Genomic DNA, 24,250 nt, shown 5'->3' on the forward strand with positions numbered 1-24,250 from the left:
CTGACCTGAAGCCAGGCAGCTCTGTCTGTCACAGCAGTGTGGGGCTCTCTGTGGCACAGAAAACCAGGCTGTGCACCGGGTGAGGCAGCTCAGGCAGGGGCTGCTGTGGAGGTGCAGCAGTGCAGATGTGTCTGATAACTCACCCTGTCTGCGGGCAGATCCCAAAACTCAAATTCTGGGTGTGAGTGTAAAATCACAGGGCTAGAAAAGCCTCCTAAAGGGTCACCTCCTCCCCTTGTTTTCTCAGACGTGGAGCAAAAGCAGCTGGTGATGGAAACTCTGAGGCAACCCTGTCCTATCCCCACTGCCTGGAAAGTGTCCCCCATGGTACAATCCCAGCCTTCCTGGCTTCACTTTGCTTCTGGAAAGTGCAGTGGATGTGGTGGTGCTGCAACACGAATACTCAGTCCTTCTGGAAATATTGCAGCTCTTGTGAATGCCTTCAGGGAGCAAATATTGCTGTGCAACCACTGCTGGGCTATTTCAGCATCTATAACCCACTTGGGAAGGAAAACAGATCTGTGAACACAGAGCCCTTTGTTCATACAAAAAGAAGCCCTGGAGACCTGTGAATATCAGTCCTTTGGAGAAGGAACAACAACAAAATCAAATCAACACTTGTGCTGGAGCAAGTACCCAGTGTGTGGTTGAAGCATCTCCACCTCTCTGAGGATGACCCCCAAAGATCCCACAAGCTACAGCAGCAGGACAAGTCAGAGTCCTTTGCCTTTGTGACATATTATGCATTGAAACAATACTTCCTCTGGAAAGGTCGTGGCACTGAGTCGTGCAACAAGCCTTATCAACAAGTAGGTATATTATATATGAAATGTAGGCTCTCGCACGTGTGAGAATGTTCCCTGAGACAGCATCTGAATTTATGTGGTGCTGGTAATAGGTGGATACATTTTCCACCAGGAGCAAGTACAATAAAATCAGATTGCAAGTGAAACTAAATGCTAAATTGAATCATAAAATTCAAATAAAAATGAAGTGCTGGTGGACTCCCATCTAAATCGGATTCAATTAAGGAAACCGTTGAGGTCAAAATGACTCCTGAAGCAATTGTGAAGGACAGCCCAATAACAAGTCAACATTTGAATGAATTATTGCCCTCGAATCCCCTTGAATTCACACAAATAGATGGCCTTTTCAGCTGGTGTTTCTGAATTTTTCAGCCTGTCTGCATGCACAGACCCAGGTTATTTTGGGCTGTTTGGGGTTGGTGCAAGGCTGTGTCCAGGGAGGCTGTGCAGCAGTGCCTGATGAAATCCCTTGAGCTCCTCCAGGTCTGGGTGCTCTGCTCACTTCCAGGACAAAGCTCCACACAACAGAGGTTGTTTTTTTTTCCAGATAATAATGAAAAAAGAGGTTGCTGAGACCAAATGATCTTTAGTCCATCTGGCACATCAGCTTAGGGATGAGGTAACTCTGCATTGGGTGCTGTTACCCCTGAACACATTTTTGCCTGGGCTCCTACCAGATCTCTGACTTCACAGGAACACTGTCTTAATGAACTACTGTTTCAAAATGTTATTTTTTATTCAGGTGGGAATATTTTCCAGGATTTTTTTTAATTTATGCTTTCTTTTGGCATTTTCTTGCAGCTGTAATTATGTAAAATTTTTGTTAAGGAATTTTCTGACTAGGTTTTTGTAATCAGAAAATGTTAATCTAAGATAACCTGCCTGTGTTTGTATGTACAAGGGACAGTTCAGTAAATCTCCCAGTCCTGAAAACATTTTCAAATGGTTTCAAATATGGAAAGCATGAGATCTGGATTTTTTTTAACAGTTTTATCTTGCTTTGCTGTTGCCTGTAACATTAAAAACAGAATGAACATTTCAGCTGATCCACACCATTTCCCCTCCTGAGATGATCCCTTTGCAAGGATTTTGGAGCTCTGGTTTTCCATTCCATCTCAGGGCAGTAAAGCACTCCCCTGGCTCTGGTCTTGAGTGAGAAGGAAGATTTACTGGAGCTTTCTGACAACTCAATCTGCATTCCATTTAGGTGGGAGAAATCCTCACTGCAGGGACATCTCAGCTGACCACAGTGCCATTTACCACTGTGCTTTAAATGCATTTTTGGTTGTCAGAACAGTCACGCAGTTCTGCACACTTTCAGACACTTTCTGTTCCCAGAATGGAGCAGCAGCCCCTCTTTCCAGTAGCAAACTGACCCTGTTCCCTTTGTCATGAAGCCTAAAATTGGTTTTGATGGACCAGATTTGTTGGGAGGCCATGGGAGCAGAACCAGGGAGAAATAAAAAAGGTAAAATGTGATGTACAGGGATATCCTGGTTTTACCTGTCCTGTGAGATCTTCAAACACTGCTTAATTACCAGAGGACAGAAACAGATATATAGTAAATAGCAGAGTCCTTGCAAATAACTGGAATTTGGGGGAACAGGGCTAGAAGGGAAGTGAAAGGAGGAGGGAGAAGAAACCCTATATGAAAAAGATTTTGCTAACCTAGACATGTTTGAATTAAGCCAAAGATTTCCTCGTAGCCAGGTGTTTTCCAGAGAACCACAACTCCTCTGTGCACCTGAGTGACAGATGCCAGCTGAAGTGACTGTTTCCTCTGGAGGAAATGTTTTTTTTTTTCTGTAAAGGCCTGGGCATTTTCTGCCCTGCTCTGAGTGCCAGCACATGCTGATGGTTAAAGCAGTGGGCAACACAAAGCCTTTCTGGGCAGAAATCCTTCCCCAGCTCCACGGAGGCCATGGGCTGTCCCAGGGGATGGCACAGCTCAGCAGCTCCGGGTGCACGTTCAGGCTCAACCAAGAGGAAAAACATCACATCTTGCAAAGGGAATTCAGCTCTGGCAGCTTTGTGGGTTGCATCTGCACCCTGCTGGAGCTGGTGGCCACGAGGTCAAACACGTCTGCGTGTGCTGGTGTGGAGGGGAAGGACAACGCCGTGCTATCCAGCAGGGATAATCACTCGGGTCATACGGACCATCCCCGGGAAGAAAGATGAACTTGCATTTTTCTCCAGTGATGATGGTGATGTCATGATATGGTAAACAAAGTATTTCATCTTTTCTCCTTTTCTTCACTCAGTTCCAGGAGCTATGCAGGGTTTTCTGCCAGAAAGCTGACTTTTCTCCTGGCTGAGGCTCGAGGGCCCATCAGTGCTGAAACATCGCTGGAATGTTCTGTCCTGCAGACACAGGGGAACAGAAACCTCTCTGGAGGAGGAAACACTAGCCTTAGAGCTACAGGCTTTGTTTCTGTACCTGTCACAGTTATTTATTATTTCAGGCAACTTCTGAATTTATATAGTGCTCCTGAAAAGTGGTGCTGAGCCCTGAATAAGTAGATGAATGGATTCTCAGCACCTCAGTGTTCGTTTTGGCCAGAAAATGGAAAGCACTGTGATGGAACAGGAGGTACAGCATCTGAAGTTACTGGGTCATGTAGCAACAGCCAGCGATGCTTTTATTTCCCACCGGTACAGCCTTGACAGCAGCTGGTTTGGGGGCTGAATAAAAGTGCAGTTTGTTTGCAATTAGTTGTTGACTTTGCTGAAACATGGCTCGTCCAAACAAAACTGTGTGGAGTGTGTGCATGTGCACACAGTGCTGGTACACATGTGCACATGTGCTCTCTCTCTCTCACACACACACGCACACACACACACACACAAATATTCTGGCATGAGGCCACTCTGAAATACAGTCTCAGTTTGGTACAATATTGTTGATTTCTGAGTATCCTGCTTGGGTTTTGGTACCAGCGTCTTTGTCTCTCCTGTCTCTGCCTGACTCTCCTGAAAGCTGTGTACCCAGAGCACTTCTCCCACCAGCAACAGACGTCAGAGGAGCTGGGATGAGGTCCAGCCTGGTGCCCTCTGCTCCTGTTTCTTACCCTCTGCTGGCTGTGCTCCCCCCTTCCCCTTGCTCTCCTCTTGCTGCCCGTGCTTTGGGATAAAGTGACTCAGCAGAGAATGGCAGAGAACAAGGTGACTCAGACACGTCTGTCAGCACTCAGGAAAGGGCTCAGACTTCTTGGAACCTTCTTGTAGTAGCTCTAAGTATGCCTAATATGGCCTTGAGTCTATTTCTTGGTGTTATGGGAAATGTGGGTGGCATCAGGCTCTGTGAGGCTGGAGGTTCAGGGCATCAGTAGAGTTAGTCTTGGGACAGATGTGTGAATGGAGAAGAGATGTGAAACTTCTTCTCTGCAGGGCTGTAGAGGTCTCAAGACGCATACAATATTCCCAGTATTCTCCAACCCATCTAGAGAGCCATGCCCTCTGTCCCCCCAGCAGTTCCCAGTTATAAGGGGCATTTGTAAGTAGGGGATCAAGCACAGAAATTTTGGTGTTCTGGTGCTTCTTTGGGTTGTGGTGTGCATGAGGCAGCCAGGGGCTGCTGAGGGATGAATCCCAAATATGTGCACATTTCCTCACTGTGTTTGCTGGCAGCTGTGGAGGTGCTGCTCTCCATCAGGGAGGTGCGAGAACACCAGAAACCAGCTCCTCTTCTGAGTCAGGCAATTGTGAGAAATCTTGTTTTCATAAAATTCTCTGAAACTGGCTCTTGATAAATGCAGCTTGGGCAAGAAAACTACACTACTCACACATCTTCAGACCTTCTGCTTCTGACTGTGGAATAGGCACGTTAAAGATGGGGCTTTTTGTCAAAGCCTCTGTGTGTTTGTATTTGGGGTGGAGAAACTGAAGCTGTTTTCATCTCACAACAGTTTTTCATGTTATATAGCTGCAAAGCAGCAAAAGGAAATATATTTCTCTGTCATGCATATATGACAGTGCTAATTCATCCTCAGGTACCTTCTCAATTTTGTGCTGGTTCGGTGGCTGGATTTTTGCTCTCAAATTCACACCTTTTACTGGGAATTTACTGGGAAATATGATTTTCCAGAAAACTCTGACAATCAGCACAGATTCAACCCTCCCCTCTCTTGAGAGGAGAGAGAAAGGAGTTAAATGTCACACAAATCTACAGGGCCCACTCAGCCAAAAAGCAACAGTCTCTTGTATAACAGAAGAAGCTGTATGGCCAAGAAAGGAGACCTATTTTTTGGGAATAATGTCATATTAAAGTAACCCTTCCCTTTTGATAATTTTTAATTACATAACAGAAAACTGAAATTGAAAAGTCAAGGGGAGTGAGGAAAACCTCTTGAGGATATTTTGAGTGGGCTGGGCCTTTCAAATTCAAGCTGAAACATGGCCAGGACGGGGAGTCTAAAAAACTCAGATTTGAAAAAACCCTGGAATTTATTAATCAAAACCTTCCCCCCATGCCTTTTTTTTTTTTTTCCCCAGGAAAAGCACAGTTAAAAACACAAAGCTGTAGTGAATAAGAACGTCTAAGTCAGCCAAAAGCATGAAATGAACCCTGTGATGCTATTTGAAGTATGTCGGTGGCATGCATAGAACTATTTACCTTTCTACTCCAGTGAGCTTATAAAACAATTAAGAGGTGTGCTGGAAGTCATGAGATGAAACATGGGCAATAGATAAAAAGGTTGAAATTGTTTAAAAAAAAAAAAGAAACATTTTTAAAAAAGGAAAGATACATAAGGAAAGGAATAGGTCCCTGTTGAAAACTGATGGAAGCTCCATCATTTGGATCATTTAAAACTGGGCTGCACACTTCACTAAAATATATGCTAAGGGAAACAGCTGTAGGGTTTGTTCCCCCAGGGAAGGGCAAGACGACCTAATATATCTTCTTAATTTCATTTCTAATTTCTAGGCTTCAAATCATGTAGACAAACCTTGAAATATAACCTACAGCCTGCTAATTCCTTCCTTTCTTCCTGTCTAGAGAGAGATGTTGAGTTGAAGGCAATTGCCCAACATTTTTGGCTATTATTTTTAGCCTGGTTTCCTAAGGAAATGAAGCTTATGTGAACATAGTGTCACTGTGTCTGCCTACCAGTCCCTTCTTTTTGTCCTCTTCCCCCAGGAAGTTCTTGGGAAAATTTCAACAAAACTTAGGACCGGGCTGGGGACTAAAAAGATATTTCAGTTCTTCAAGATTTAAGGACAGAGGAAGCTGTACAGTGAAGGAAGTGACGTGTCACATCATTAAACAGAGACTGCTTGGAATAAACCTGGGTTTAACATGCAAAAACCCACAGTGAGTCCCAGGCAAGGCAGGTCTGTGGATTAGCTGAGATGTTGGTGGAGATGGAGCTGTGCTGGGACCATTTTTCTGGAGCAGCAGCTTCTCGTGGTTGTGTGGCTTCCTCTGCTGTGCTGAAGTTTTCCTGTCCTATTTATGGTCTCTCTGGGAGTGCTGGGGTGAACCGCTGGCAACGAGGCCCTGCCTGATGGCCTTCAGGCCAGGAATCAAACCTTCTCCATTCTCCCAGGAGGGCTTTTTCCCCGAACTCCTCCTTTGAAGTCCCCTCACCCCAGGCCCGAGGAAGCTGATGTCATCAGAGGATGGGAGGCCGTGGCTCCTCTGGGCAGTTCCCACCTTTGGAGGAAGGAAATTCCTCGGGGCAGTGCTGTTTATCTGTTGGCCCCCAGAGAGCTGGGCTGAGAAACGATGTGATTTTCCAAAAGGATTTTAGATTCCCCCCTTGCTGTGCTCCCATTGTGCAGGTGGCTGCCGGGGGACACTGGCTGGTGGCAGTGGCAGAGCCCTGGGGCCTGGCGCCTTTAATTGCTTTTACACCTTGCTTGAGGAATTCACTCTGCAGAAACACAAAGCCTCGTGCAAGCCGGTTTCTGTGGATTGATTGAGGAAGAAAAGCCCAACAAACGACCTCCCTCCGGATTAGGGAGGGCAAGGAGCCAATGCAGCTCTGCAAGAAGGAAAAGGTGGGACTTGCTGCTTCGGAGGATGCGAAGGAAGGGGCCCTGGCCACAGGCTGGAAGCCCTGTCACAGAGCTCTGGATTTGCCTGTGTTGTGGAGGAGATCAGTGGAGAATCAGAGCAGGAAGGATGGAGAGGTTTTCAGACCATCCTGCCTGAGTTTACCTACAGTTACTGACACGAGCCTGCAGAAAAGGGCCGGGCAGGGAAGAGCAATGTGGCACACAGTGCCCATTTGCAGTGAGGGGTGGCACATCCTGGCATGGGGTTGTTCAGGAAAACCTTCCCTGTGAAGCAGATCTGGCTCTGCTCTGTTGCAGTCAGGCTCACAAGGACAGCAGCTCAGCCAGTCCATGTGAATACTTCAGGCTCATATGAGGCAAACATTAGGCCCAGTAGCACTGGAAGGGAAAGGTGAATTGCCTAAATATACCTTACCTCCAGGTAAACCCAGGGAGACTGTTTTTTAGGTAAAAAGAAGCACTTTCTGCCATGACATCCCCAGTGTGGTGCAGCTACAACCTTGGGTACCATCTCACAGCCTGCTGGGCCCACAGCAGGCAGGACCAAACCCCTTGAGATCCAACTACAAACCCCCACATGAAGCAGGAACCTGCCATGGATGTGGCAGCAGGTGATGCCAGAGTCCCAGGAATGGCTGCATGTCTGGCTGGGGATCATCTCTGACAAGAAATTCAGTTTGCAGCCTAGAGGACGTGTGTCAGGCAGGAATGTGCTTCTGGATGGGCTCAGAGCAGGCAGAGCTCTCTCCCCCCTCACCACATGGTGTCTTGGCCTCCTTTTAGATATTGAATATTCGGATCCTTCTCATAGGAGAATTGGATCCTTCCTCTATCCCAGGTAAAGACTTCAGGGAATTTGGTGTGAGGTCTCTCCTCTCCAGCAGGAGGAATGTGCTGACACACAGGTATCACTGACTGGCAGCCTGCTCTGGAAACACAGTTGTTCAAGCCAAGAATTTCTTTTGCTGGTTTAGTTTATCAGAGCTACCCAAACAAAATTAACTATACCAGGAAGAAAAAAAAATCCCTCCTTTTGTAGTGCTGCATCCATACCAGGGGCTTTTTGTTGGCGCAGCTCTCTCCCTTGTAGGGATGATGTATTTGTTTTTTCACACTCCTAGCTGGCGTAATTAAGCTTACAAAACTTCCTTGTGCAAACTAGCCCTAGCAGAAGAAGAGTCAGCTTGCTTCAGGAGCACTTCCATGCACCAGTAAGAATTGCTGCTGTCTTGAGGTAGTGCAGTTGTTATGTTTTCCACCACTGTAAAAGATTTTCCACAACACAGAGAAAAAAACAAGCCTAAAGTCTCTGGTTTGTCCAGTTATTTTTGCTGATCTACTATACCTCAAGTGTGTGTGTAGAATTTGTTCACAAATTGCCATAGCACAGAGATTTGGGCACTGGTGATATTTACTTGCAGTTACTCAGGTGGATGAAGAAGTGTGGAAAAAACATCACAATCTGGTGGTTGTGCTTGTTTCCATCTGTTAATTGGATATGCCGTGTAAAAAAACTCTGGAGCAATTTGTTGTTTTACAGTGTTGAATCAATGTGTTTAAATTACATGCTGCCCTTCATCCTGAGGGAGTTGTACAAGTGGAGATTTTTATTCCTTTTGCTGAAAACACAGCAGTAGCTGGTGAGGATATGTGATGTTTCACACAAGGGAAGAATATCCACGTCTGGGATGGGTTTGTTTGGAAAATGGGGTTGTCACTTTGTGTACAGAGCAGAAAGTACCACAGGAGAGTGCCATCAATGAGGACAAGCAGACATGATGCTTAGGGACAAGCCAGCTTGTAAGCTGCAGTGTTCTGGTCTGTGGATGTAGAGAATGTCCTGGAACCTTCTCCACTCCATGGACATCCTGTGCTGCATATCCTTTATCCAGCTGCATGACTTGAGAGGGGTTTTTCCGCCTGGCAAAAATGGATATATTCCAACCAGAGTCCTCCAACCACCTCCCAGGTTGTCCTTCCCATCCCTTCATTCCTTCTTTCCTTTTGTGTGTCCAAGCAGCCCCTTGAAGGCCACCAGGAAGGGCTCTGGGGACCACCACAGGTACTCTGTGGTGAGCCTAAAAGATCCTGCCTGGCTCTGAACCTGAGTGGTCAGCCTCTGTATGCTGAGGCAGAGGGGTTATTTAGATAACGTGCTACTGGATGAAGAAAGTTTATCTCCCCCTATGCAGACAGAGTTTCAGACTCACTAAATTATGCTCAGTGTGGGTATTCAGGCTCAGTTTTGCAATACAACATTGCACCCCGAGGAACGGTGCCTCCCAGTTTGTTGTGATATTAATCTTGGAAACAAAACAAAATCCCTGACAAAAGATCAATTTAGTGCATCTCCTTTGTCTTGGCCGAAGACAAATTGGAGCTGCAACATCTGTTTTTCTGAAGGGATAGTACTTTTCCACTCTTGGTTTTCTCTGGCAGCCGTGCACCCCCTGAAAGGCTGAAGTCAAGTACTTGTCAGTGGTACCTCTGACACTGAGCAGGATAATGGGACTTAGAGATGGGCTTAATATTTCAAAGCACAGGGCAGATTTTAATTATCTTTGCCATTATTGCCCTCGGCCCACCAACGAGTGTGGGTAAGCCATGGGGAGAAATAGAGAATCAGGCAGACACTTTCATTTAGCAGAAAAAAGCATTGCTAGAAGTAGTGGCTAAAAGAAGAATCCCAAAAAATTCAAATGGGAAATGAAACTTGAATGCTCAGTAGGGATGGGAATTAATCACAGGGGGGAAAATACCAAGGGAAGTGCTGGCTTTTCTCCATCTCTTGATGTTTCAGATGAAGATAAGTTGTTCTTCTGTAAGAGATGGAGAGATATATATTGGTCAAACATAGGCAATTGGCCTTGATTCAGGCACAACTGAGAGAAATTAAAGGTTTTTTTGATATAGAGAAGCCAGACCAGACTCTTCTTTGTAGCGCTTTAAGCTCCATAAATCCACAATGTTAACTGTTCTCCCTACTTTATCTAAGGAAAAACCCAAACTGGCAGGTGATACAAGTTGCCCAAGGCCATATAAGAAATTAATGGCAGCATCAGGAATATAACTCAAGCTTTCCTGGCTTTCTGCCTGGTTTTCTGCCTGTGCAGCCCTGTGAGATGCTGATGCTGCAGGGGAGAGGCTGAAGCTGTTTGCCTGCTCCTTGTCACAGCAGCCACTGCCAGGCTCCTGCTGGGGCAGCTGCACTCCTTCCTTGGTGCTGTCACTGTATCCCAGCACCTGAACAGGAATTCTCCACCAGAATTTGGGCACTGGGGATGCTTTTGCTGTCCTGTCTCCAAAGGCTGGAGCAGGGACCTCAGGCTCTTCATGCTGGACATTAGAGTCAGAACTTCTCCTCCCTGTGGGGTGGCTGCCCAGCATCCTTGGGGCTCTCCTGTGCTTGCCTTCAGGAATTTCAGCAACAGGCAGAGCTCAGAGCCAGGATGGGGGGCTGCTGCTGGAGAAAGGGTCAAGGAGGGTCTCCCCATCAGGTTCAGGTGTGGCCATACTGGAGCCACGATGCAAAGCAGCAAAACGAGGCCGAGAGTGGAACTGCTAAGAGCTCTGACCCCATGTCAGCAAATTGGTTGGGAATATCCTCAAAAACACATCCTGCTGAACCCTGTGGAACACACTCACGTTGCTCATGGGCTAAGGGCTTAGCTGAGCCCAGCCTTGCGTAAATGGAGGTTTGTGCATCATTAGAGGTATTTTTGAAGTCACCTCTAATAGAGGAGATAAGATAAGCTATTTCCTCAGTACATCTAGAAATATAATATTTTTTTCCAAGAGAAATAAAATTCCAAACATAAGGAAAAACTCCAGCAGGAAACTGTACCAGGAAACTGGACAGACAGAATATTTTTGTGCTTGTGAGCTGATTTGAGCCATTAATAGCAATTTGCCATTTTGCATTTGAATATATCTTGGTCCTGTCAGGCCTGGTGACTCCTGTGTGGTGATGCTACTGCCAGGAGGGTGAATATTTGGGACAAGAGGGGAGGACTAGGTGACCTCAGAGAGCAGCACAAAGTTAAGCTGTGCTTAAGGTTTGCCCCTGTTTGGCCTGGAATTCAGGATGGCCATGGAATTTAGCTGCTGGGCTGGCTGGGAAGTGGCTGCCATGTTTTAATCAGGTGGAAACATTGCAGTGGTAAGGGATATAAATGTTGGCTGTGAATTTGCACTGGGATATCTGATATGCAGCCAGCACAACAAACATTTAAGTTTCTTTATGCTACCTAAAAGCTCATGGGCACAAGCTCAGGCCTTCTTACAGAAGTTATTCATCCATAGTTCAGAGCAGGCTTTACCTTAATATATTACCTTTGGATTTTTTAGTTGAAAGCCATTTCAGATGTTATCACATGGATTTCATCTCCTGTGTTGTGCTGGGACTGTGTTCCTACAAAGAAGGCAGCTTTTCTGTCCCGCTGGGGTGGGAGCCAATCCCAAACCCAAACAGGAATTTATGTCTTTTTGAAACGGTTCTATCAAGTCATGAACCTTTGAATAGGGTCCTTCAAAGGTTTCTTTCAAGCACTTTCTTTGAAATGCAATTACCCCATTCCCTTTTTCCTTGAAGTTTCTATTCCAAGGCACCTCTAATCTTCAGCAGCTGATAAAAGCAATCACGGGGGAATTGCTGGAGGGGGTCTCCTGTCACACAGGCACCTGTGGGAGCAGCAGGTGTGACAACCCAGAGTCACAACCTGGGGGGTGGAAAGTCCTCATCTGTCCCCCTTGCACGAAGGGAAGGTAAAAGTTTGCAGCTCTTAACTGGGTGAGCAGGCTCCTGGTGCTCTCTCCTGCTCACTCATCAACATTGTCTGTCTCAAAACATTCAAACTCCTGGTGGAGTCTCACAGATGATGACATTTTAGTACAAGAGAGTTGGAAATTTTCTTGGTTTTTATAGGATATGTTATGTGTAGAAGGAGATCTCCTTCCTGGATGATGGGGAAGGTGAGGAGAGGTGTCAGGGAAAAGTGTGTGGTGGTGGAGGAGCTCAGCATTGCAGCCTGGGCAGGGAGAGGACAGATGGGGATGTGAGGTCAGGATGAGCCTGCTTCAACACCATCCTATCCCTTACACTTTAATAAATCCTGCCCAAACCTTTGCCTAACTGCTCAGAGAAGCTGTCCCTGTGGAATGGAAGATTGCTGATTCTCTGGGTTAATCCTGCAGATCCATGGAGATGTGTCTCCATGGCACTGCTGAGCTGCAGCCTCCCGGACGGGAAGAGGGCAGCATATCCTCACAGGTCAGGAAATGCTGTCTTGGGCTGGGAGCTGCAAAATAAAACTGCACAAAGAAGCTATTGAAGGCCCTGTTTCTCAGTGCTTTCAGAGAAAAAGCGACAGCTTTCTGTAAGTCAGTTATTCAGCAAGAGGGTGGTCGGGCTTATTTTTTTTTTTTTCCTTTTTTAATTCGAAATTCAGGCAGAAAAAGCCAGCAAGGCACTACCTGAAACTGCTGCAATGAAAATGGGGAGCTGGTTTCTGTGGTGTGCTGTGTTTTCTCTGCAGCCTCTGTGAAGTCATTTGTCAAGCCATTTGTTTTCTCCCTCCTGTTCCTACAAGTGGTAACAAACCAGGCTGGAAGGGCAAGATGTAAAATCCTTCTATAAAATAATAACCAGACACAGCACTGCAGCATGGATATGGTGAAATTCCAGCAGACAGAGTGAGGAAGGCTACATGGCTATGAACCTTCCTGGCCACGTGGTGGGAATGGTACCATGGAAATCTGTGGCTACCCATGGTTCTCAGCATATGGATCCAAAATCTAAATGCTGAGGAATGTCTTTCTTGGCAGCACCTTGCAACAGCAGCCTGTGAAAAGGAGGGACAGGGACTGTCCCCTGCAGCTGGGTAGTGCCATGGGCTCCAGCTAGAGCTATGCCAACCCTGTCTCTGCTCTTTGGGACACAGCACTCTCAGCCAGAATATATCTCAGTGGTATATTCTGAGTTAACCCTTCTGATGGAATTTCCTGGCTCAAATTCCCCACAGCTCACTGATGTGAGGTGGGTGAGACCTCCAAAAGAGCCCAAAGAGAAATGTCAGAAACCCCCAGGGTGGATGCAGGGAGGGCATGAGAGGGCAGAGAGCTCTAAAATGAGAACTCACAGTTTGGAGCTGTTGCCTTTCCAAGGGGAAAACCATTCAAGCAATAAATTAATGGACCTGATAGAAGAGATTGTCTGTCAGTGCTGACAGTGAAGTATAAATAGAAACATAAGTGGCATCAGCTGGGCAAGGGCCAACTTCCAAATCTAGACCTGTAGTCTCAGAACTTTTTAGGTTCAAGAAAAAAAAGCTTTATTCCAGGTGTTTTTGGAAAACAAACAAACATTGCCTCATCTAGAAGGATGCTGTTCACTACATGTGCAAGGAAAAATTGGATTTTGCCACAGAAAATACCCTCTGATTATGGATTGTCTCACAGAAATGATGTGAGCATTTGTGCTTTTCCTTGTGGCCCAGATAACAGCCCGTGGAGGTGGCCCCATGACCAGCAATGCTGAGAAAGGGGAGCAGGCATTGCCTGAGAGGGAGATGTGAGGTGTGAGGCAGCCAGTCCTCCCTCACCCTTCAAAGGGACATCTTCTTTTAGGGAGCAGGGTGCTTGAATCACAGTTCTGTGGTGAAAATAAAGGAAAAGTGACAGAGATGTCACATGTCATTTTAATGATGACACTGTGCCTATAAGTTGGATTTCCATTTGTTGACAGTTTACAAATTAAACTTGTCGTTTTCTAATTTTTCTAAAATCAAGATTTGCCAAACTGCTTGAAAAATGGCATGAGCTTTTCTGATCTTGATTGTTTCTGTATGAATCCACTGCTTGTTTGCTTGTTGAGTATCTGGAGACAAAAGAAGAGGAGTGGCTTGGAGTGTGGGGAAGTTACATTTCCCATTCTTGGGTGCCACTGAAGCTTGAAATGAATTGTATTACTTGGGGATAAAATAACTTATTATCCTCTCCCCATCCCAAGCAACTTGTGGTGGAATAACCAAACATGTCATGGGCCAGCTAAGGGTCAAAGCATTACCTTTTCTTTCAGACAGCATTGCTCCGACCCTGTTGTGCTCAGTGTTTTCATTTATTGCTCTGGAAGCTGAAACACATTCCAGATGTGATTTGCCAGGGCTCCTGCAAGGTCACAGCCAAGTTGAGGTGCTCTGGTTGGCCTGTGGTGACCCCAAGGTGTCCAGGGGTGTGGGGCTGTCACTGCAGATAAATCCCAACTTCTCCTTTGCTGAGAGCAGCCTCCCCCTCCATTGGGGAGGGAGGAATGTGGGGGTTTGCAGGCGCCTCTGCCCTCACCTGCTTCATCTCTTGAGGAAGGGACAGCACAAGAAGAGAGCTTTGTGCCTGGGGGTGATGCCTCAGGTTTTAGCTGTTATATTTTTCAGATTCTGTGCTGCTTTAATGTGTAGTTCTGAGCTTCATATTACAGAATGGTGAGCTCTCTGCACAGAGCAGGGAGACAAAACAATTCCTGCTCCAGCTGGGCACCAAGGACAAATGATCCAAATCTCAGGCCCAAGAGCACAAACAACATGGTCTGAAGAGATAAAAACAACAAGGATGGGACTTCATGGGCCAAAGCTGGAATTGGACAATTAACCCCAATATGCAAATGGACCAAAACCTAAAAAAGTGTGAGACCCCATGACCTGTCATCCATATTTTTGGCCATTTTGGGTTGTGCTGCCTAAGGTGGATCTATTTGATGGCTCTTAATAAATCCCTACTTTATTCTTTAGCTCTGTCTAGTCTCTGTTCTGGGTCAGCCTTCACAAAGCATCAGGGGAAGGGACAGCAGACAAGATAAACTTGGTCTGCAGTGCTGAAAAGCAGTGTTTGTACACTGCAGCCTGGCCCTTGTACTCCTGTGAGGGATTTTCCTTTCTTAGATGAGTGAAAAAAAAAAAAAAGCAAGAAAAAAAAAAAAAAACCAAGGAAGAAATTGTTTCCTTGATGGTATCATTCCCCTCTCAATCCTTTAAGCTCACCAGACCTAAGTAACGATGCTGGTGTCTATTAAAAATAAATGGCTGTTTTTTCTGCTACTGTTCCCTCAGGACAAATTCAGGCTTAAAGCATAAAGGCAACATAAATTCCTTTCTTCAATGTGAGCATGCTAATAGGCTGATTTTCAAAGGTCCAAGTGCAAACAGGAGTGGGTGCCATGGAAAACCCAGCTGCAAATTCCAGTTCCCAGAAACACTCACACAGATGTCATTCCAGCCAGGCTCCTGGCATGCAGAGAGCTGTCACATCCCTGGCTCTTTGTGGGACTGAGGTTTAATCCCTCCACAGCAGCTCTAAGAAGAACGTGGATTTTGGCTGCTGGGTGGATCAGCAGGTCCCTGCTGCAGGCTGAGCCTTTGGAGACCTGCAGAACAGGGCCCACACTTGTCAGGCAGGGCTGAGGTGCACTGAGATGTGCAGGTTGTCACCCTCTTCCCACGGGACCTTCCACAGAAACTATTTCTGAAGCCCTGGTGTCTAAATGATGCCACGGCCTTGCAGGAACACCATACACAGTGTGGTTACTCAGGTGCTTAAGATGCTTTAAAGGATTTTTTTTTCCTACCAAGAATTGGTCCACTTGCCCTTTGAACCAAGGTAAACATATTTTTTCTATTACATCCCATGGCAATGAGTCCTACTGCTTCCCTGTAAGTTGTGTGCAAATGTGACTTTTTTAGTCTGATCTGAATCTGCCACATGGAAGCCCCCTTCAATACCCCTGTTTTCAAACAGGAAGATGATCAGATGTTTCCAAGTTTTGGCTAGTTCACAAAATCTGGAGTAAATTCTGCACACTTAAGCTGGAGATTTTTTCTGATGGTCATGCTGCATCAGTAGGGAAGAACAGAGGTTCCTCCTGTGACCCAGCAGTGTTCGTCTCCCAATACAGTTTTCATTTCTTTATTCTCACAGCAATCTCCAGCTGAAAAAAAAACCCAAAAACCCTACAGGCCAAAAGAGCAGCTCTGGTTGCTCTGTGTAAACTGTGTTCAGAGCCCAGGGTCAGGAGAACATCTTACCACAGCTGATGACTGTGGGCAAATCCTGTCCAAATATCTGGCCATTCCAACCTGGGCTTTCTCTTTTACCAATCAATTCTGTATTAATTCCCATGAATGAAGACAGATTTATTTTTTTTTGCCCACCTTTTCTCCTGCACTGAGGTGTGACACAGCCATGCTGGGCTGCAGGAGGCCCCTGGCACTGGTCAGTGCTGTGGCTGCCAGCTCTGGGCTCCTCCTTGGAGACTCCTGGGCTTTGCTGGCAGTCAGGCTCTGCTGGGTTTTTCCCTCCTGGGTCTCTTCCATCTCTGCCTCACCTCTCCCCCAGCTCCTCAGGGTTGCTCCCTGTGGCACCTTGGCGAGCTCCCTGCTCAGTTGAGTGTTGAACTGACCCTGGTGATGGGAGAGGGGAGTGGCTGTGACCTGTCAGCAGTGAAATATGGCTTTGTGTCTGCAAGGAGGTTAGAGCTGCTCCCCAGCAAGAGCAGCGGAAGGAAATGCCCTGTAGCTACGTTTCATTTTGGTGTACAGTATGAGAACATGTGTAAGCCATTACAACAAAGCCCTTGCTGGAAAATGCCTAACCTATGCACTGTAAAACCTAATTAAGGGATTCCTTAAGAAACACTGTTACCAACCAGTATCAAGGAGTGGATAATGAGAGGCTGCTTTGTGTAATCCAGCCCTTTATCTTTAGGCCTTGGGGGTGTCCAGGGGCAGGCTCAGTCCCCTGGTTGTTGCTGAGGCCTTTACTGCAGCAGTGAGAAATATTCCTTCCTCCCTCGTAAAGCTGACCGGCTCCGCTGCACTTTCCTGATGGACACAGTGCCAGTCCCTCAGGCAGAGCAGCTTGCTCTGACCTTGGGGATGGGGTTTCTGAAAGCACTGGGGGGGATCTGTGTCCAGCCCAACCCAGAACTCAAGATGAGGCACCCAGGCTCAGAGGGAGATGAAGAAGAACAGGGAGAAATGGAAATGCTGAAGGTTGTCTTCTCCAATTCCTCCCCCAGGCCCAGAGACATCTTCCTGCTACTTTTGCCAGCTGACATTAGCTTTTCTAGCATGGATGGAAAGGATGCAAGGCTTTTCCTCAACCCCTCAATGCTGGAATGGTGGAGCCTGGTCTGAGCAATTTCCCAGTCCAGCAGAGTGGGCACCATCCCTGCTGTCATGCAGAAATTGTTCTTTGCAATAACTACACTTCTCCACATGTGTACACAAAATTAATGACCCCTTCTGATGCCTGAGTACTCCTGTAATCTCATCTCCATTTACTTTTGGCCATTTTTCTTTGGTGAAGCCAGCCCCAGTGCAGCAACTACCTAATTCCCATGTGTTTTCCTGAGGAGAGACTCCATCCAGGCAGCTCCCACCTCCTCCCCTCATCCCTCTGCTACTGTTCAGAGCCTCTGAGAGACCTCCTTCCACTCTCACAAACCAGACAAAACCACTTAGAGAGTGCGGAGGTTTGGCACAGGGTCTAACACATCCTCAAAGCCCACCTGAATTAGCCAGGTGAGGTCTGCTAAGCTGGAACATGCTTGGGGCTGTGAGTGGGCTTGTTGCAGCCAGTGACAAAGGGCAGGATTTTTGCAGGCCAGATAATCTGCAAGCACTCTTCTTGCCATTAAACTCACAACATTATTAAATGTGTTTCCTGTTGTGGCCATGGCCATTTATTTGGCCCCTCATTAGGGTCAAAACAAGGAGCTGCCTGTCTGTATGTAGGAAAATCCAGCAGGAGCAGAGGCCAAACCCTCTGTTATCACTGTCTGCATCTCCCTGTCGAGCTCAGCAGCTGGGCCTGAGAGCTAAGCTGAGTTTTACAATAACTGTAATTAGTCATTTTTATGGTGTGCTCATTTGCAATATCCTAAGTAAGGATCTGTCAATGTTTTCATTATGTACCCTTCTGTTTCCAGGGGTTTACAACCAGCCCATAAAAACACACTCTGGGGCAAAGCTTGCCACGTAAATTCTCAGCAGAGCACCTATTTTTGTTTTTGTTTTGGTTTTGTTTTGCTCTGTCACTTATAAATATGACTTTTAAATGTGCGGTAAATATAGAAAAAATCAGGTGGCTTCTTCAAGCATGTGTTTAACCAGGTTTTAGTTTGGCTGAGACATACTGCAAAGCGGAATAATTTCTGTGGCTTTTGGGTAGCCTGAAAATGAGAAGTTGAGTGTAATTGAACAGAAAGACTATCTGTGAACTGGCATCTGGATTTAGGGCTCTATTCACTGCACAAGCTGTGCTGGAATTGCTGACTCTCTGTAACTGCAGGAGGGCAGTTACATCTCTCTGCCTTCAGCTCACATAGTGCACATTCAGACTCACACCCAGGAGCTGTATCCAACACTCAGTTTTTATACCTGCACATCCAAGCAGGGGATCAATTCTAGGTGAAATTAGGATAGAAAGAGAAGGCTTCGTAGATAAATATAAGAGTGGAGTTTTAGAAGGGATTTTGGGTGGATGAGGGCTTGACCATGTTAAAGTGTCTACAGGCCTAATGCTCTTCACTCATTTTTAGTGTGATTGGAAGCAAAACTTTATGTCAATGTTTAAGGTTTCCTGTAAAAAACAGGATGTGGCACAGTGCTTATTCCGTAGGCAATTCAGTGCAAGGAGCTTTATGACATAAAAACATTAAACTGTACCCGTCAGGCAACACAAGCAGCTCTCTCACTCTGTGATATCTCTGCTTTATAAAAGCTTTCTCTGCTTCCAGCAATTAGTGGTGGCTGAGCTGCAGCATCTGCTGCTTGTCACCATGCTGGTGGTGTCCCAAAATTCACCCTGGCACATCCAGCCAAGTGACAGGAGAAAAACCTCTGTTTGGGGCAGCTGTCCTGCCACCAGAGACTGCTTGCAGGGAAGACAACAAAGGATGAACAAGCTTCAAGGACTCAGGATCAGTTAAGAAGATTTTCCCTGTATCAAAGGCCAAGTTTTGCAACTCTTTCCTTACATGAAATATAAAGAACTGATTTATCTCCCTCAAGAGCAAGGGCTACAAAATCTGCTCCTCATCTTCTTTTGATGATTTTGCGGTATGTTTCTGTGATCCTCGGTCTGATCCTTTTAATTTCAAAAGCTTTAATCAAAACCTCTTAACAATACATCCACTCACTGGCTTTGCGGTTTACATTTAATTCTGATTGATTTTTTAAAAGGATGGTTGCATTAAGATGCTTCTGCTGGAGTGATTCATTAATATATGCCTGGGATGGCACAACCCCAGTCAGGCTGAAGCTTTGTGTTGACAGACCACTAAAATAATACCCTGTGTGGGATTTCCCAGGGGGAAAATAGAGCTTTTACCAGGGAGACCTTAAACCCTTCTAGCATCCTGCAGGCGTGCTCAGGGAAGGCCTGGAGCCACAGGTATAACACAGACCATGTCACAGGGCTGTGCAACACTTGCCCAGTGTTTGTGGTGGCAGTTTGGGTTCCCCTTGTCTGGGATGAAGCGACATCAATCTGTCCTGGTGTGCGATGAGAGTGGGGCGAGCTACTGCCAGATGAATTAAATTAATATTAAAATAACAGGATCTGTTTTCCAGGTTTAATGACAGGATTAGTGAGGGAGAGCCCCTTTTGGAGGAATGCTGCCTTGTCAGAGGGAGGAGAGTGGCTGCATGTGATTGCATTTAACTGGAAGAACTTGGCTGGTGTCTCTGAAAGCTGGTCTGCTCGCTGCCCTGAATATAAAAAATGTTGAGTAACTGCCTTATTTTTATTAACTGAAATGCAGATCTGATTGCAAAAGTCCAAACAATGCAAAAGATCAACAGTTTATGCAGCTTAAAATCACAGCTTCTTCCTTTTGCTGTGGCTCTGCAGAGTCACAGCATCTTGACAAACATGTGAGTCAACTGAAGCTGTATTATATTTTCAAGATTGACTTTTGACATTTGTTTCTCTAGAATCAAAATTATTATTCATTTCCTCCAAGCTCCTCTCTTCAGCATCTTTGCCAAGAGTCATGTCTAGCATGCAGAAGAAAGTAGATTTACATAAGAAAGAAAAAAAAGTCTTTGTCTTGGTTAATCTAAGTGCAAAGATTTGATGACAAGGGAGGGGTTAACCTGGGCCCAAATTAATGTCAGGTTTTAACAGAGAAATGGAACAGGTGGTAAACAAGTTTTGAATGGAATAGTTTAAAAAATTAATAGTTTTAAATGGAATAATGAAAATAAAATAATAAATTGAATAGTAAAAACATGAAAGTTTATTTTCTTTCAGCTGCCTAATGATAGGAATGGCTGTTTCAGGAGCTAGGAGAGAGTTCAGGGAGCAGGTGTATGCAGGGTAAAAGAGCTCTAGGAGCAGGTTCTGCAGGGGCTGATGCAGAAGGGCAGGTGCTGCCTGCACCCTGATGCCTGGGCAGGTGTGTGCTCAGGTGTGAGGGTCTGTCCCTCAGGAGATCACTCATGGGGAGCTGGGGCAGTGCTGAGTGAGAGACAGGGATTAGAGCACGCAGGGAATGCTCCCCAGATGTGCTGCTGGGGCACGGAGGGGTCAGCAGTAATAAAGTTGTGATGGGAAGGGTTGTGCACCTGGGGTAGGAACCAGCACAGGGCTGCATTTCCCTCCTTGGCACTCACAGAGGGGGAGCAGAGCAGTCAGAGGATGCGTGCCCACAGGTGGGATGGTTGAGCCTTTCATTTTCCTGCCTGACATCTGAAGTGTCAGATAGCAGCGTGCCCTACAACCCTGCCTGTGTTATATCCCTGTGCGTCCTACATCCCTGCAGGGGAAGGGCCCTGCCTGTGCACAAAGACACCTTTCCTCCCATTTCCAGGACCTTTTGCCATGTCATACCAATATAACAAAACAGCTGCCTCATGGTGCAGCTCTTGGTTCTGCAGAAACCCTCAGCTGTGGCCTTTTATCTCAGCTGGCTGCCTCCAGGGCTCCTTACAGCTCCCTAGCCAAGCACAGCACTACTCAAATCTGTCTCTGGGTTAATCAGGGAGGAGGAGGAGTTTGCAGTGAAGGTTTTCTAGTGATTTTGGAAGAGGAACCTTTGAGTTACTCGGGAAAGTTTCATTTTGCATTTTCTTTCCATCTCTCAGTCCAGATACTTAGAGGTCTCTCAGCACCTTCATACCTGAGTGCCCCTGACAATCCTACACCAGGGCTGCTTGGACACTGCTGCCAGAGGGCTTTGGCCATTAAGAACCCAAAGTGTTCATGAGGAACTTTCTATTTCTGCCAAATGCAATGTTTTTAGTTATTTTTTTTTTTAAGAAAAAACTATTTTCTTTTACTTTGAAGGGAGATCTGAACATTTTCCACAAAAGGCCAGGAGAAACCTGAGGCCAGGAGACATTCCCATGCAGCCATAGATGAATGACAAGCAATTTTTTAGACAAGCATTTCTGAACAGAGGTTTTCTTTTTCAAAGACTTTAGTGCTTTAAGTTCACGTGAGAAAGGATTTGGCTGTCTTGGAGTGGGGCAGATTTGGAAACTCTTCTCCAGGTGACCACTTTGAAGTCTCTTAAAAGTCCTGTGAATTAAGCCAATCTCAGTCCAAAACCCAGAATAATGTTGCCTGCATCAGAAGAAAGTGATAAAGCTCAGTGCTCTTTCTGGCTGTCCCTGAAGAAAAGTCCCTGGCTAAATGAGCCATGAAAACTGAGCTCTCACCATGCTTCATCCAGCCAAGCACTGCACCATATTTTTTCAGCAAAGCACTGGGAAAGTTTGTTCTGGGTCTATGCAGAGTGTTTACATCTTCATAACTGTCCAGCCAGCTCCTTTCAGGGGGTCTAAACTCTGCATATGAAAGAAAATAATTCCCTCCTGTCCTGTACCAAATGCCATGGACCTGAAAAAGTGAGGGAGCATTGCACCCTGGAAGAAAATAAAAGGGTGAAAAAGCTCTGAAAGTGCATTTGTGTAGGATCTGCTCATGTATTTCTGTCTTCATCACATATATTCATGACTTGTCACTGCAAAATTATTCACCATGCCCCTGCTAAAATACTGCACTGCTTCACATTCCCTTTTCCCCAAGGAGTTCTCATCTCTTTTCAGCTCAGTTGCTTGAATTAGTGTTTAGATAATATATGTATTAACTAGTATGGGCTTTCTTGCTTCTCCATCACTATTAATGAAATTCACTCCTGGTCCTTTGATAGAACAACTCATGCATTGCTGAAGTTTAAGGAAACCTGAACTTCCTTGCTAAGCTCCAATGGGAAACACAACTCAAAGCAGCAAGCTGAGTTTTGGATCTTCTTTTTCCTAAAACACAAAACCACTTTCAGCTGGGGCTGCCCAGCCCCACCAGCTGAAGCCACTCTAGAAAAAGCACCAGCACACAGCTGCATCCTGCGGGGCACCTCTCCCTGGGCTCAGCTGCTCCTTGTCTGGCCACAAAATTTACCCAATTAGCAGCCCTGGAGGCTGGGGAGCTGTCAGGTGGCTGACAGGAAACTTCAGGTGTAGTGAAAAATTAGTCTGGGGAAACCTTGTGCCAGCGCTGGTTTGAATGAAAAGGTTCTGGGAGAGGCAGGGGAAGCTGCTGGGTGCAGGAGGTGGGAAGTGATGTCCCTTTTGCTCGGTGACAGGCGGGTGCTGGGGCAGCACCAGGCAGCTGCAGCAGCATCGCGTGCTCCTGGTAGGAGCGAGACAATAAAACTTCCTCTGGTCTCCCAGGCTTTGCAGCTTTCTGATGTCAACAGCAGCAGCAGGAGGCTGCAGGCACGTTCCCGGCAGCTGATCGTATTTATCAAGTTCATGTTCCTTGCTTTTTAGTTTTTTTTAAATTTTATTTTTTTTAAATTTCTTTTTTTTTATTTCTTCCTTAGCTATCAAGGTCCGGGAGCCACAAGATGGCCCCGTTCCAACTCCAGCCCCTTTGAGGATACAGAAATGTGTGCTGGGGGCTGGAGCAGGGACATGCTTTCTCCATGTGAGCCAAAGAACAAACAGCAGAGCCCTCCACGGGGACGGATTGTTGACATGTTTATGATGATGAAGTGGGGTAGAACTCTCAAAGGGGGATGCTAGAAATGAAGAAGTAAAGTGTGGCACTGCTGAGGGCCTATATAATGCTAAATATTGTAGGAAACTGCAGTTTCTTCCTATTTGTGACCACTCCATGGAGCAGCCAGGGAAGTCCCTTCCCAGCCCTACATCACACATTCCCCATTTGGAGCTGTAACAACAGCAACCCCCCAGCAGGCGCCAGGAGCATGGAGTGAGCAGACTAAAGTTACTCTGCCTAATTTATAGCCCTGCTCCAAAAGCGTGAAAGATATGACCCTGTGTGCCTGGAAATCCTACCCAGGGGACAGCTTACAGACCCAGAGAGGGTATTGGGATACCCTGGCTGGCTGGGGATTGCCACTTTGCTTGGGGTCACCTGCAGAAGCACTTCATCTTCCTCTGCTGTGTGCACTTGTGTGTCTGTGCCTGAGTCTGCTGCCCAAGGTCAAACCTCCCACCTGGCATTTGAAGGATGAGGGTGGGTTAAATTCTCCCTCGTGGTGATGCACATTCTGTCTTTGTGAGTCTGTGCAAGCTGCAGAGCACATGGATTTAACAGGAATATCCCTGCACTGCCCAGCACTGGGCTGGCTCCTCATTAGAGCCCATAATCTGCTCTGGGTAATGATTTCAGCCTCTCCTGGTCTCAACCTTGCACCCTGCAAGGTCTCCAGGTGTGAAAAGGCTGTAGGGGGGACAGAAGCTCTCCCAGATTTCCAGCACTCTCACTGGGACTCTGAAGTTGGGGATCAGCACAACTTTGCCAAGGAATGGGTACCTGTCCATAGCAGGTCTGGCCAGAGGTGGTCAGCTGGGACAGTGTCCAAGGCATGATGGCTGTTAGAGTTTTAGATTGTTCAGCTTGTGTTTGGCCAACCCAAAAGGTGAGAAGGCACAATTTGCTCTTGTCCCTGCTGACAAAGCAAGGACTATCTCCAAGATACTCCAGTTCCTTCTCTTGGGTTACCCCCAAGCTGAGCATGTGTGATCTCTGCCTCTGAGCCTACTCAGTGCTGCAGGAGCTGTTTGAAAGCAAAACAGAAAAAGAAATGTTCACAGGCTGTGTTCTGCAGGGTCAGTGGTGATGTTATCTCTCATGGATCCTGCTGGCTGACTCTGAGCACACCTTGTCTGGGGGCAGAGCAGCTTTCACTGTGGAGAAAAGAAAACCCCCATCTTTTCCAGACAATATTTCAGTGTCTTAAACTGCTCTGGGTTTCCCTCTGGGCCTCTTGAATGTATGAGGTGGGAGTTGATGGCTATGCCTCAGTCTGAATTCTCTGCTACTGTACTGGGGCTGTGTGTCCCTTGCTGGGATGATAGGCTTTGGGCAGCCACTTTCCCCCAGAAATTTAGTTTTTTTCTGAA

The 24,250-nt window shown here is 46.3% G+C and overlaps 1 long non-coding RNA gene across 3 annotated transcripts in view; it reads left to right on the forward strand.

Moving 5' to 3' along the window:
• The window catches only part of LOC135305394 (uncharacterized), a 115,153-nt gene that overhangs the window by 64,643 nt on the left and 26,260 nt on the right, over positions 1–24,250 (forward strand). Inside the window, exons 4-5 of one of the 3 annotated variants that reach the window (XR_010366587.1) lie at positions 248–809; positions 3,068–3,423. The exons of the other annotated variants lie outside the window; for them this stretch is intronic. This is a non-coding gene — a long non-coding RNA (uncharacterized LOC135305394). Of the gene's footprint in view, positions 1–247; positions 810–3,067; positions 3,424–24,250 lie in introns of those variants that run through there. 3 annotated transcript variants of the gene reach the window in all.

The sequence above is a fragment of the Passer domesticus genome, chromosome 7, assembly GCF_036417665.1.
Source record: "Passer domesticus isolate bPasDom1 chromosome 7, bPasDom1.hap1, whole genome shotgun sequence".
Taxonomy (NCBI): Eukaryota; Metazoa; Chordata; class Aves; order Passeriformes; family Passeridae; genus Passer; species Passer domesticus.